The 16,312-nt window shown below is 38.7% G+C and overlaps 1 pseudogene; it reads right to left on the bottom strand.

Moving 5' to 3' along the window:
• Window positions 1-5,068: 5,068 nt before the first annotated feature.
• LOC130990850 (bifunctional protein FolD 2-like) lies at window positions 5,069-13,963 on the bottom strand (annotated as a pseudogene).
• Window positions 13,964-16,312: the final 2,349 nt, after the last annotated feature.

Genomic DNA, 16,312 nt, shown 5'->3' with positions numbered 1-16,312 from the left:
TCACCGAATGGTCCGCATGAGATTTCTGTCGAGGGCCCAACCACCATTTAAGTTGGTGCAAAGTGAAGGTGATCACTTCCCCCTGCCGAACCCGGCTCTCACCCGTGTGGGCGGGCGCTTTGAGACCCAGAATTGGCTAATGAACACAGGTGCCCATGTGAGGGCTATAGCAGGGGAGCAGGCTGACGAGTAGGACCCTCAGCAGGTGAATGAGGAGGAAGAGGAGCCCGCAGCAGGAGAACAATAGGGACCGGGAGCTCATTTTGATGTTACTGAGCTCACCGAGAGGATGCAGCAGTTGCAGGCCTTTGCCGAGCAACAAAAGGCGCAGCTCACTGTTATGCGCACAGACGTCACGGCGGTTCGCCTGCAGCAGCAAGCTATGGATGTTTATCAACGTGAGCATTTTGCTCATTATGACGCCTTTGAGACGTGTGCACGGGAGGAGTTCAATCGGCAGGCAACTTTTGAGGCTTGGCAGCGGGCAGAGATGGAGAGGCAGCAGCAGGAGTATGCTAGGCAGATGGCGATGCAGGAGGAACTCCTACGACAATTTCAGGAGTTCCAGATGAGACAGGGATGACCGCCATCTTGAGTGCTTTGTAAGTATGCTCACCATAACCTTTATCTATTTTTCCCTCCAAACTTATTTTCGAGCATTCGCTCCTTAATAAGTTTGGGGGAGGGGGATAGAGATTGGTTATGGTTTGCATTTTTAGCCCAGTATATTTTTGTTCTTTTGGCTGTTTTGAGGAGGTATTCATAGTCTTTTATTTTTGGGCCTGTAACTAAATTGATATATTCTCAGACGTATTCCATAGTTTCTTTTATTTTTGAATGTTTAGTGCTCCAGTTAGTTGTTGGTAAGGTGCCTATGAGGAATTCTGCGAAAAGAAGGTAATTTCCGATTTTTCTCGACATTTAGACATGATTTGAACTGACGTGTGTGATTGATGAGTATATTTTGCCTTGATTTTCGACGTTGAACAAGCTTGTGAGGAATTGAGCCTTAACTGCCCATTTTTGCAGTTTGTTCTTTGTTTTTGAGTGTTGTCACGCATGCAGTGCACTTCTAGAACTTGCCATGGTTCTTGGTTGAGATTGCTTGTTGTGCCCAAGAGTTTGAGATGATTTTAGGCCATCGTTCGTAAGCCACGTTATATCCCAAACACTTTCCTGAAAACATTATTCCCTTGTTAACCGTGTTTGAGCCTTCTTAAGCTTTGATTCTTTAACCGGATGATAGGGGGTGATGGAGTATATGGGGATCGTTGTGTGGTATTTGTTGCGGGTTGATGAAAAAAAAACGGGTGAAAAATTATACTAGTCATTCTTATAAGCTCTAAAGAAACAAAAACAAAAAAAAACAATGAAAGTTGGTTGAGAAAGTCGCGTGTATAATTGAAAATTTCATGGTTAGTCGACTTTGTTGTTACTAGAAAAGTGAGAGCATAAGAGAATGTCTAGTTTTGACTTATGATGATATTACCCCTTGGTTTGTGATGTTTGTGGAGGCGTTATTAGGTGGAAGATGGAATTTATTCCATGCTTGAATGGTGAAGTCATAAGGTTGGTGTAATCAATTTACTTTGAGTCACTTAGCCAAATTGTCCTACCTAATCCAATGTTCCTACATTAGAACCCAATGTAAAGACCTTTTTGATCTTACCCTTGACACACTTTTAGCGATGGAGATTTGAGACGATTGGCAAGCCTATGGTAAGTAATCTACATTGCATGAGTTTCGATGAGAGATACACGTCATTTTCCATCAATTGTGAGTTGAGTGAAACACTTTTATCTTGAGAGTCAATTGTTGGAATGTCAAGGTTGAATTTGCCATTGATTATGCTTGTTGGTAATTATTGTGTTCATGTGTTGAGGATTTGAGGGAATTCAAAAGGTTTATTTTTCTGAGGCATCGATGATCCAATCATCATACCCATTCGTGTTTATTGTTTTGTTCTTCTCGTTGTTCGAGGACGAACAACATCTTAAGTTTGGGGGAGTTGATAAACACTCATTTTGCATGGTTTTTATGGTTTATTATTCTGCGGTTTAAGTCGATTTTACGCTCGTTTTATTATCTTTTGGAGTTCATTGGCTATTATTTCATGATTTCACGGTCGGGTGTAGTTTTGGCTATTTTGATGCAGAAATGAGTAGTACTGGAGCATGGAGCGTAAGGAATATGTTTAAGAGAAGAGTTTTGAGAGAATCGAGCCCAAAAATCGAGATGTTAGGTCCTGAGGGTCTCGAATAGGTGTATGAGGGGGAATACACATATGGGCTATTTTAAAAACTCCTCAATCAGAGGGATCTCAGATAGAGATCAAAACGAAACTTTGCACGCAAACAAATACGCCTGTTTTACTTAAAACAGTTTTGACCAAACAGGGTTGACGACTGATACTGAAAACTCTTCAGTAGGGAGTTATCAGTTAAGTTGCTGGAACTTAACTGATGCACGTAAGGGCTTCAGTCGAGTTTGCTAAAACAGAGATGATAACACTCTTCCTGACTATCAGAAGATAGATCAGTCAGACTGATATCATACACAACGGAAATTAAACTTAGTTTTGCAATAACCTCGGTTGAGCACGTTGTTGGTCTTAGGTTTCTCTTCGCAGTTAATCAGTATTCAGTTTATCAATTGAAACAACACAAGTATGAAAGTAAAACTGAAAGCTGTAAACAACACAAAGACTTTTACATGGTTCGAAAAAACCATTTCCTACATCCACGGTCGGTTGATCAGACCAACAATCCACTCCGCAAGTGCTTAACAGGTGCACTGCAAACCAAACCGTGTGCATGCCGGGTGCACACAACCGTACCACTGAAGAAAACCCTTCTTCAGTACCCACACTTCACTCGTGTCGGATTTCTCTTGCTTAGCACAACCCGCGCTAAGACTTCTCACTCAGAGTCAGAGTACCTTCCTGAACTCCGAATCACTCAAACCCTCTTATGGGCGGGAGGTTTGAACGAGTGCCAACTATACTACAAAGAACAAGTTCTTTGAAGCAAGTTTGACCTTGGCTTCTGGGTAAACAGAGGTTTGCCTAAGGTCTAAGAGAATGTGTGTAATCAGCAGTGACTGATTTTGGCTTTGGAATTCTCTTCTTCGATTCAAGCTTTGAGGAGGTTAAGCTTTAGGCTGAGTAGCGATTTTGGCAGAGCTTCAGCTTATGTCGTTGAATCGGTGAAGGTTGAAGTGATCCTCGAACGCTATTTGTAGGAGAACTCTTGAATAGATCCGTTGGCGTAGAACGTCCTCAAGATTTCTTCCGTTGGAGAGCAATTCAAATTTGGGCTGAGGCTTCAATCTTCGAGGTTCCTTGTCTGGTGGAAACGGCTCTCTTGAGGGACAGGAGATGTGACGTCTCTGAAAAAGTAGCCACCAGATAGGAATGACCTCTGCAGAGATAAGGAGATCCTGAGATCTCTGCATTTAATGCGGCTGTACTTTGTGAGTACGTGGCTTCCTCTGAACGTTGGAAGATCAGTCCGAGGAGGAATGTTCAACTGATACTTGACTTTAGTATCAGTCCATGGCACGCATTAAGTAATCAGTTCCTAACTGATTCTTCAACTGATACTTCAGTTGGTATCTGCAGTCTTCAGTCCTTCGTTCTTCAGTCTTCAGTCTTCAGTCTTCGAAACCGCAAACTAAACTAGAAACGAACTCTAACACTTGAGTTCAAAATAATTCTAGTCTATTACAATTACGACCTATGAATTTTGGTATCATCAAAACAAGGATTAGGATATTCCACAAGGTTCCCAACACGAGAAAAGACGAAGATTCTGAAGTCGGGGCGAGAAGGAGGCAATTCGGCGGTCAATGGAGTTAACCGCCGAAAATTGGTGTTTTGAAGAGCAAAAACGGCGACCAACTCGGCGATCGCTGAGTTGGCCGCCGAAATCCCTGGATCGGAAATATGCTATGTGGAAGAAATTCGGCGAACGCCGAATTTGGGCGATTTTAAGGGCAAAAACGGCGACCTGTTCGGCGACCGCCGAACGGGCCGCCGTTTTGGCCGCGTGTTTTTAGCCTTCCGCGTTTTTACATTTTTCTATGTTATTTTTGATTTAGAACTCTGTGTTTTACCCTAAGACTATAAATAGGTCTTCTTTTGACCTATCTAGGGTTCCCAGACTTAATATTTTCAGTTTTCTAGCTTTAGAATTTCATTGCTTTCTAGTTTTCAAGGCTTGGATCAAGATTGAAGATTCAAGCCGCTACAATCATTCTTATTCGGTTTTTATACAATTTGGTTTTTATAATCGCGTTCTTTTTAATTATGTTTATGTTTTATTTCAGTATGTCTGGCTAGTTTCGTTTAGCTGATTCTAGGGTTTGTAAATAGTTGATTGAATTTATGTGATTTATTTGTTAATATCTTTGTGCCTTCCAGTTTATGATTCATAATTCCTTGTGCTTATTTTCTTGTGAATTATTTGATCAATTGTTTGCATGTTTAGCTATTCGGTTTGAGACCTAGCGCAGATAACTGCTTAGCGGATTCAGGAATGTATGATATGATTTTAACCTTGAGACCTAACGGAGATAGGTGGATCATAGGGAGCTATTCTTAGGATCTATTGGGAGTTAGTAGATTTTCTTGAGACCTAACGGAGATAGATAATTTACTAATCTACGATCGTTGCTACTCTAGCGAGAGTGATTGATTAATTAAGTGATCTCTCATCATAACTGAATTAAACTAGTACATAGGATTAATAGATTTATTGCGTAGATTTAGTTAACGAATTTACTACCTTAGGATCAGTTGTCTTTTAATATTTGATTTTTCCTATGTGTTTTGATTTATTGTTAATTGCGTTTTAGTTTAAGTTAATCAAACCTTCTTTTTATTTGTTTGCCTGTCTACTGTTATAGTCTGTTTAGGATATAGCTAGAGTTATTTCGTTGTGTCAGTTCCTGTGGATACGATCTTCGATTGATGTTTATACTACAATTACACCGTGTTAGTTGCGGTATTTCTATTGCTAATAAAATAGTGATCAATAACATCGCAAAATATTTTATTAATGTTCGGCAAATGAGACACTAACCCTCTATTACTCTCTTAGCTCCATCCAAAGTGTTCTTTAGCAACATGGCAACTGTCATCGGCCCGACACCACCGGGAACCGGAGTGATGCATCCGGCTGTCTTACATGCTTCCTGAAAATCTACATCCCCAACAAGCCGATAACCAGATTTCTTACTAGGATCTTCCACAACATTGGTTCCCACATCGATTACTGCAGCACCGGGTTTGATCCAACTGCCCTTAATCTGAAAATCGAGTAGCTTGATCCGTTAGTAAAAGTAATCTTTCATACATCAGCACATCACATGGAGCAAACACTACACAAAGTTAAGTTGAAACAAGGCCAAAGGAAATCGTGATATGATTCTCGTTACCATTGCTGCTTGTCCTGCAGCAGCGATGATAATGTCAGCATTTCAAACAATGCTCTCGGGTTCTTTGGTACGAGAATGAACTATAGTGACGGTAGCATCTTCATTTAGGAGGAGTAGGGAAACCGGCAAACCAACTATGTTACTCCGACCTACCACAACATCATTCTTTCCCTTAATAGTAATGCCATGGCTGGTTAGAAGCTCGATGCAACCCTGTTTATGAGAAAAAAACACTGATATAAGTGACGAATTTACTCCATAAAAATCTAGTGAAGTAATATATTTCATAAATGGAAAGCCAATTAGGAAGTAGCATTTAAATAGCATCTAAGGTAGTGCACTTGTATATTATTACCTTGGGGGTGCACGGGACAAACTGAGGATCTCTGCCTTTCATTGCTAATTTACCAATGTTCGGAGGGTGAAATTCATCCACATCATTTCCTAGGGATATCTCAGTTAAAATTTTCTCTTCGTTTATATGTTTAGGCAACAGGAGCTGAACCAGTATACCTACAACAACCAAACATAAATTCTTTTGCTTTTCAACTTTCCAACTTCAAAATATTGAGTCAGAACAACAACGTATATTTTGAAAGGATCTTACAATCTACGAGGAAAATTGATGAAAACCATCATAATAGCACAAAATCAAGGCATATGGATATATGTTAAATCAATCTTAACTCGACACTGCTCCCATGAAATTTATTTCTACAAAGCTTATGAGTTTCAAAGGTTTAGGTACACTAAGAAATATACATCTAAGCAGATACAACTACAAAATGATTGCACGAACAAACAAGCAACAAACACAAATCCAGCAACTAATCTGAACCGCATAAACTCAGACGAATTTTGCACATTTAGCTAACCAACCATGAACAAAAGGATTGGCATTCAATTCATGAACTTCGCATATTAACTCAGATTCGGATACTGCTCCGAACAAGCAAAAGACTCAAGTTTCAAACGGGTAAATCATCAAATTCATCTCTACAGAGTCTACGAGATTCAAAAAGACATTTCTTGGCACAATACTCAATATGCATGATACATCCGAGCGGATACGATACGACTACAACATCATCACACGAACAAACATGTAAAATACACATATCTAGAAAACAATCAAACCCAAGAAACTCGATGACTGCAACAAATTTAGCTCACCAACCATGAACATCAGGATTTACATTCAGTTCTTGAACTTTGCTAATCAATTCAGATTCGGATACATTCTCTAGTAGGTCCAAATCAATCGACTTGATTCCAACTTCTGCACAAGCTTTCCTTTTCATATTCACATAGCTCTGAGAATCCTTCCTTTGCCCCCACAATCACAACAGCTAGACCAAGAAACTGAAATCAACTCCAAAAACCTATAATTAATAGAGCAATTTGCATTCCTGCCAATACCAGAGCTACAAATGAAGTAAATCCGATGCGAGAGAAAGAGAGAGAGAGAGAGACCTTGCCGTACGTTTCGGAGAGGCGGCGGACTTCGGCGGTGATCTTCGATCCAATTGTTTGGGCGACTGCTTTGCCGTCGATTATGTTGGGAACTTAATGGAATATCCTAATCCTTGTTTTGATTATACCAAAATCCATAGGCTTTGTTTGTAATAGACTAGAACTATTCGAACTCAAGTATTAGAGTTCTTTTCTAGTTTAGTTGCTGTTCTGAAGACTAAAGACTGAAGGACGAAGGACTGAAGACTGAAGACTGAAGGACGAAGGATTGAAGACTGAAGACTGAAGTTGTCAACTAAAGTGTCAGTTGAAGAATCAGTCATGAACTGATTACTTAATGCGTGCCACGTGGAATCAGCGGACTGATACTAAAGTCAAGTATCAGTTAAATATTTTTCCTCGGACTGAACTTCCAACGTTCAAAGGAAGCCACGTACTCCAAAAAGTACAGCCGCATTAAATGCAGAGATCTCATGATCATCATTTCTCTGTAGAGGTCATTCCTATTTGGTGACTACTTTATCAGAGACGTCGCATCTCCTGCTCTTCAACATAGCCGTTCTAACCAAACAAGGAACCTCGAAGATTGAAGCCTCAACCCAAATTCAAATTGCTCTCCAACGGAAGAAATCTTGAAGACCTTCTCCGCCAACGGATCTATTCAAGACCTCTTCTATAAATAGCGCTCGAGGATCACTTCAATCTTCACCGATTCAATAACATAAGCTAAAACTCTGCCAAAATTGGTTCTCAGCCAAAGCTTAATCTCTCCAAAGCTTGAATCGAAGAAGAGAATACCAAAGCCAAAAATCAGTCACTGATGATTACATATATTCTATTAGACCTTAGACAAACCTCTGTTTACCCAGATCCTAGGTCAAAACTAACTCCAAAGAACTTGCTCTTTGAAGTTTAGTTGGCAAGATTTCAAACCTCTCTTCGACCGATAGAATCGAGTGTTTGAGTTGCAAATGAGTTCAGGAAGGTACTCTGTGTCGCAGCCCGATTCCCGACACTAGTGATAGTGGGGTACGAGTATCGATACGACTATTTTAAAAGAATAAAAGACGAGAAGAATAGGTCGAACATCAAGCGGAAGCTCGCATGAAAAAGTGTTAAGGAAAACTCCATAAATCAACCCAAGGGTAAAATCGTCAACGTCGTTATAACTTTTTAATTATCAGGAATTTCACGAACAAAAACAAAACGGGTATAGCTCATTTTTCATAAGGAATCATAAAATGCAGAGTATCGTAGCAAAAGGCGAATCGATTACATGTATGAAGACACATAACCGTGAGTAAATTGCTTGATTTCAAAAGAAAACAAAGTATCTCAATCATCAAGACTCTATTAACATGAAGGCAATACGGAAATATAAATACATCGATTGAAACGTTCCCCCACCAGCACCAGACCAATCTCGCTCTTCGCTTAGCCTGCACATTTAGAAATACATGCAGGGCGTGAGTACATAATACTCAGTGAGCAAACGCCGAAAAACAAGAAAGGTGCTCTTAGAGCTATAGGTTTGAAACTTGCCCCATCTCAGCAATACACAGGAATAAATTTAGCGTAAATGAACCTGTGTAAGCAGTTTTAATAATCATGATATCATAAAGAAACGACTGCAGTCAAAGATCTCAACATGTATGCACCACATCTACAACTCGTTATTATCAAAGGTACTGAGAAATAGGCCTCCCTCTCAAGTACCGTGACCGGCCGACCCGAAGACGGCTCACAGTCACCTCTGTGCACAAAATCCCGCTAGTGGCAGGACCGAATTCGTCTCAGTAGAGGGTAACACACAAGTCATTATCAGCAAAAATCGGCAAGTCAAACAGTTCTCAAACATTATTTATCTCAAAACATTTGATAAATTCATAACATCATCAAAACAGTTTAGAAAGCTCGTATGATATATGTATACTCAAAATATTGCCCACCTGAAGTCCTTCGCTAATCCTGGAAAGAAATCAGGCAACTTACTTCTTTGTCTCGTTCGGGCCTTCATATGTCATCATCACATCGTCATCGTCATCGAAGGTTCATGTGATAAAACAAACCTTAGTCAGAAACTCAATTTCTAAATCCAATCTCATCTTAACTATAACTTCTCACTCAACGTCTATTTACCCATTAAAACTCAATCCCTAGGTATACTCGGCTTCTAAGGATTCATACATCCTATTTTCGACTTAACTCTCAACTCGGCTCAAACTCATAGCAATCAAGCATATAAACAAGTATAAACACTTAAGCATATGAAAAACACACATAGACAAGTCGAAAACAAACTTCACTCTGCACTGACTCAACTTTAAAACCTCACCAGACTCTGTAAAGAACTCTCATGTGGTCATAACTTATACCAAAAGAAACCTCTTGGAGTCTAGTTTCATTTAAAAAAAAGTAGGATCAAAAACTCCAAGTATTTTAGGAGATATGACTGTTTTACTACAGTCTACCATATTCGGCAGTTTTTAGCAACCGAAAAGTTTGATTTTTGAAAAAATAGTAAACGTTGTCAAAAAGGTCTGAAATTTGGTGGGTACTTATCTAAGAAACTCAGGTATCAACCATAAAAAGTTTGATTCCAGAATGCTAAGGAAAGCTACTGGAAACGATGACTCTATCGGCTACTCACCGAACAATTCGGCAGAACGTAGCAGTTTTAGTTTCACATTTTAAAAAAAATATCAAACGAAGTCCAAATGACTTGAAATTTTACCGGTATGCTCAAGACTCTCAAATATACTTACCATAAAATTTTCATGGTATTTGGGTATCAAAAATTCCTCGAAAACAGTATGTCAGTGCGTCGTGAAAAACGACTCCGAAACATACACACAAGCAAACATGCTCAACTCAACATTTATTCGAAGCAAACTCATCAAAGCTCATTTTAAGCACTTATAGCACTTAAAAACATTCAAATACAACAAAATACTCATAATACTCAATCTCGACTCTTTTCTTTCATCATCAACTCAAATCTCATAGAAAACACTTCAACGAATGCATCAAACAAATCCTCTTTTCAATCTCATGCTCAAAGTTACTCAAATACTCAAATATGATCTTTTACATCATATAACTCATTATTCACATATTCATTCTCTTTTTATCAAGAAAACTATTTTTTAATGAAAATCCATGTATCAACATAAAACTCTTAACAAAACATGGATAAAGTTCACATAATGACCATAGAGCAATTAGACCTCATTTTATCAAGCATCAAACTCACATCATACAAGAACTCAATAACTCATACAAACTAAACTAAGCCAAAATTTTATTTAGCCTACAATAGACTTAATCAAATATACAAAGACACTACTATCATGCTTAAAAACATATATCTTAAGCAAAATCACTTAAATAACACATAGACCAAAAAGTCCTAATTTTTACTAAACTATCTCTTTGAAAATTTATAAACACATATGAATCTTTAATCTATTCATAGATCTTTCATTTTTAACCAATTTATCTCACATATAAACCATCAATTCACAAATTAGAGCATGAATACACATATCCCTAATTTTATTAAACTAACTCACATCAAAATCATCAATTGACATCATATACTCAATTTACTCCATCAATCATCATCATATACATCACATAGACTCATTCTCATCATCAATTCATCACTTAAAACATCAACTCACAAGTTTCCAAATTTTGGGTAAACTAAACTCATCCAACTTTCACATCTCAACGCATAGTCTTTCACAACACACATCAATCATCAACAAACATCATACAAGTCTCATTTTTCACCCCAAAACAAGAAAAGAAAAAGAAAAATTTTTGAAGGGTAGAGACCCAAAACTTTCGAAAATTTCAAGAACAAGGGAGGGGTGATTTCTTGCTTCAATCTTTCAAAAATACTCACATACAACATCATTCAAGCTAGATCTATGGATTAAATGATCACTTACCCAAACTTACACCCAAATATCAAACTTTCTCTCTCTAGCTTTGAACTCAAACTTCAAGGATCTTCTTGGATTCAAGTAGATAGAAGGTGTTTAGGTAAGATTTAGAAGGTGATTTATGTGTTTGGTATGATTTTGTGAAGCTTCGAAGGTTTCATCAATGGTTGACAATGGAGGAAATGAGAGATGAGGGAGAGAGGGTGAGTGTCGAAAATGATGAGTGAGGAATGAGAGAAAATATTTTGTGAGATATGAATTGATCTTGCTAATCTTTGGGGAGATTTGAAGATCTTAAGGAATATTGGCAATTTAATGCTTGATCTCTCTCACTCTAATCTCTACACTCTCAATCTCTACTCTCTCAATAATACACTCTCAATCTCTACTCTCTCAATCTCTACACTTAGTAATTTGAGGCATATAACATAAGGTAGAGAAAATAAAATAAAGTATGAGAAGGGTGATTGAATAAAAATCACAATAATTATGGAAATGTCACTCATTAATAAAATACCATAGTATAATTATTCATGTGACCAAAATAATAATTATAGCACTATTATTAGTGCACTCACTCAATTATAATATTCCTCTTCGTAGGAAAAAATAATTTAAAAAATATTATGCTTGGAAAAATTTTCATAAACCGGCATCATTCGATTTCTCGATAAAAATAAACCACACTTGCTTTGGAAACTTAATCAAAATTCCAAATGCTAAAGTCTCAAATAAAAATCATAATAACTTGGTCACAGTGACACACATCACGAAAATCACATAATCAATCAGTCACGTAATTTCACATAAGGTCACATCAAAGCAGTCGGCAAACACAAACAAACTAGACGTCTCTTAAACCGACTCTTGTCATCAAGGTTCTCACTCTTTCTTCCTCGACTCTATGTCAACTCATTATTCCTATTTTCTTAATAGGTCAGTCAATCTCTGATAACTCGGTATCTGGTAAATCTATTCCCAGTAGTCGGAAAATAAAATAAAATCTCAACTCAATTCAATCAGCATCTCTATCTCAGCTCATTTTTTGAATCTCATCAGTCTAACTCTATCATCGGCTTAGTCACTCGTATCTCTATTTAAAAGACAAACTGTCTTATCTGCTTATAAAAAAAAATAGTCTCGTATTTCGACATCTCAGTTCTCTCAATAGTGTTAAGACACTATCTCACAACATAGGAAAAGTACGGGGTGTTACACTCTGTCTCCGTGAGGTCCTAGTGCCAGTTCGTGCTAGGAGTGAGAAATTCAACAAGGTGTGTTGGTACTGAAGATTGGATCTTCAGTTGATTCGGTTGTGTGCACCCGCAAGCACACCGTTAGGTTTGCTGTGCACCTGTAAGCACTAGCATCGGTTTGCAGTGCACCTGTAAGCACTTGCAGAGTGAAGTTGTTGGTCTGATCAACCGATCGTGGATGTAGGAAGCGTTTTCCGAACCACGTAAGAATCTCTGTGTTAATTACAGCTTTCAGTTTTACTTTCCTACTTGTGTTCTTACCTTTCATAAACTGAATATTGATTAATTGCAAAGAGAAACTTAAGACTAACAACGTGCTCAACAAAGGCTATTGCGAAACAAAAATATTTCCGTTGCGTATGTTATCAGTCTGACAGATCTATCCTCTGATAGTCTGGAAGATTTATAACATCTCTATTTATCAAACTCGACTGAAGCCTTACGTGCATCAGTTAAGCTCTTGTGACTTAACTGATAACTCCTTACTGAAGAGTCTTTCAGTATCAGTCGTCAACCTTGTTCTGGTCAAAACTCTTTTCAGTAAACAGGTGTCTGAGTTTGTGTGTAAAGTTTCATTTTGATCTATGTCTTGAGATCCCTTCTGGTTTTAAAAATAGCCTATAGGTGTATTCCCCCCCTCCATACACCTATTCGAGACCCTCCGGACCTAACAATTGGTATCAGAGCAGGTAGTTCACAAGAACAATTTTGTTTCGGATTAGGTTCTAACTGAACTAGATCATTTTGAGGGTAATTTTCTTTGATCAAAATCTTCTCAATATTTTTCTTGAGATTGCATGTTCTATGTTTCTTTCTTGCCCCATGTGTGTTTTCTTTTATTTTTATCATGAACAGGATCAAGAAAGACTCCTCCAGCGACTATATTCATACATACTTTCGAGAAGTCAACGGACTTGAGATTGGGACGTTGGACTCAGACCTCAATGATAGATTCATCTTTTCAGAAGAAAACCAGAGTCCAACCCACTCACAGTCAGAAGGAACTTGCAGATATGATCAAGTTCGACAAGAGTATCAAGACCTAAGAATGAGATCTGAAAATCTTCTTAGGGAGCACAGACAAATCATCAGAGAGATCATCTATGTGCAAGATGCTCGAAGGATTGCCATGCGCTATGTCTCAAATGAAGACGAAGCTGATCGAAGAAATGTTTAAGAGCGCAGACTGATCAACAGACTGAAACTCCTTCGGTCTCATAAACAAGAACTTCTGCCACGTCTTGAAGAAACAGAAATAGACTTCAAAAGGACGTCAGAAGTATATGAAGAAGTGATTCATGAAGAAACACTTCAGATTAGAATAAAGATGAAACAAGAGAAGAAAGTGCAATAACAGTCGACACCGAAGTAGCTGAAGAAGAACTAGTCATCTATTTAAGGGGAAACTTCCACTGCAGTCAACGTCTAATTCAGTACTGGTTAACGTGTAAGTTTCTCTCAACAAGTTCATAAGGTCTAATGACTAAGTTCATTTACTTCTCTCGACTGAAAACTATTTCAAGGCTGATGTGTCATGATACATATATTTTTCTTTTTCTCATATGACACGTAGAAATTTAGTCTAAATATGGTTGTCACATGTTTGCACGATCCCGCCCTTTTTACTAACAAGCGGATTGATCCACGTGTCACGTCTCTATTTGTACGGATTTCAAAAGTTCATTGAAACCGCCCTGTGCACGATCTTCCACATTCTCTTCAAAGTCGTTTCATCTTCTGAAAAAGATTTACTCAATCTCTGAGAAATCATTTGTCTCAAATCAAACAAGTGTGTTTTCTCTCCTCGACTCACCGTGAAATCCACAGTTCAATCTCTGTGAGAACATTTTCGAGATTTTTTGCAGAAACCTCTCATTTCAAAATCTACACATGGCAAGATCCACGAAATCCGTCTCTCAACAAGCAGTATGTTACGAGCCCATTGTCACATCCGAGGCACTTCAGAGTCTCACTGAACACGATAAGATTAATAAGATCTTGAATCGTCATGGATGGACAAGGTTTCTTCACAGCTCGCCAGAATTCATTCTCAACGAACAGATCATCAGAGAATTCTATGACAACATTCAGACTGATGAGTCAACTGGTGACTTTACAGCAGACATCAATATCTTCACCAACGAAGATTTTTCAGAATCAACGAAGTTCACTGTCAACATCTCTCGAGCAGTAAGAGAACTGTTCAATCTTCCAGCTGAAGGACCAGCTCCAATCTTCACTGATGAAGAAGCCACCAATCTCATGAGAGACACACTGATGGATGATGCCTCCTCCGATCTCAACATCACAAACGTCTTGAGCATGTCAAGACTGCATCCCCATCTCAGACCAATTGCCAAAATGATCAAGAAATGTTGGTTTGGCATTCTTGGATCGCCTGGTCACCTGTCAAGACCACACAAATTGGTACTGATCGCACTGCTTCAAGAAGGTCCATTCAACTGGGAAAGGGCCTATATTCAAATCCTAGCTGAAGAAAAGAAGGAGACTCATTCCTCTCGACATCTACGTCAAAGAACAAGAGTATCATCATTTGATCCTTCACAGCACGAAAGAAATTCAATGTTTCTGGAAGAATACCACCAAAGTGTCTTCAACAATCCATCTCTTTGAAGGGCAAAAGAGTTCAACCAAATGGATTTCCAGCCTGCCTAGTGAAACCCCTGGTTCTACAACAGAGGCTCACTACAGAACTCGAGGTTCAGTCAAAAGGAACCTTGACAGTTCCTCAACGCCAGTCAAGATCTCTCTTGACTCTCCTCAACAACCACTCAAAGAAGATTCTGAAGAAGCTGCACGAAGGATTCCAGAGGAAGTGCTAATTCAAGACACATAAGCTTCTCATCAACAACCGCCATCCTCTGCTGATCCTTCACAATGTCAAGAAGAACGACAATCGAGGGAGTCACAAGCAGCTGATAAAGAGATAGATCATACAGAAGAGCTCCATCCTCCTCTCAAAGGATTCTTCCACTACAGCCTTGACAGCTTCAACAAGAAGGTCAAATTTGCAGAGACTGCTGATCTCAATGCTGCATCCTCATCTTCAGTGACTCCGCTTGCTCTTCTCAAGAATTATGTGACACTTCTGGCTCAACACTGTGTCACTACCACTTTTCCCTTAATCATGGCAACCAAGCATGCTGAAGAGTTTCAAGACCTCGTCAACTACTTCTTCTTCATCTTCGTCAAGACAATGCCTAGATCTCAATTTCAGGGAATTGACGAAGTTCTTACGAATACTGAAATGAAAGCTCTAGAGAACAGTGTCTTTGAAAAATTTAAAGTCACAAATCTCTGGGACGCAATCTATGACTGGTCTCCCAATTTCAGACAGTATCTTGTCTCCAAATGTCTTTTCAAGGAAGATCACATCAATGATGCTGAAACTCATCCTGGGTCTTCACCTTGTCAAACTGCTCCTTCCGACACAGGGAACGAAGACCCAGATGATGAAGTTCCAAAGTCGGCAAGGCCTCTCACTGATGAAGAAATTTAGATGCTAGATGAAAGGCTGATCATTCAAGAAGATGAGACTTACGAGCTCAAGGTTAAACTTGCCTTCCTTGAATCTACTGTCATAAATCTTCAACAGCAATTGGGAACTCAGACCAAAATCAGCGTCGTGTCTGAATCTCGCAACAACAAGAAGCAAGAAGAAGACAAGAAGGGAAAAGGGAAGAAAGCTGAAGAGTCAACTGAAAGTCCACAAGAGAAACCAAGCAAGAAGCTTCGCATCAACTGAGGACAAAGGAAGGTCAAGAATGTCAACTGCCTTTAAAATTCATACTTGTACATGACGTTCTAGAACTACTTTGACAACTTCTTTTTGTTCAGTTCTACATTGCAATTCTCAATTGTTGATGAATTAAAACTGCTTTTTCCTTGTTTACGTTTGGTTATCTTCATTCCATTCACATCAATCAATCTTTATGATAATAACTGATTATCAAACCTAGGGGGAACGCTGGTTAGTACAAATCAGTTGTTGATATTTCTCCTGACTGATTGTTGGGAACTTGACTGAATTAATATTATCTCTAACTGATGAGAGAATAAGATGGCTTTTGCCTTATTGTTGACTGGTGACCATATGTTATTGATGAATGTGATTCATTCAAAATACCTTATTTGTACTTATCTTTTCTAATCATTGCATAACTTGTTCGCCGCCT

Source organism: Salvia miltiorrhiza, chromosome 6, assembly GCF_028751815.1.
Source record: "Salvia miltiorrhiza cultivar Shanhuang (shh) chromosome 6, IMPLAD_Smil_shh, whole genome shotgun sequence".
NCBI lineage: Eukaryota > Viridiplantae > Streptophyta > Magnoliopsida > Lamiales > Lamiaceae > Salvia > Salvia miltiorrhiza.
This window is presented reverse-complemented; position numbering and strand designations above follow the sequence as displayed.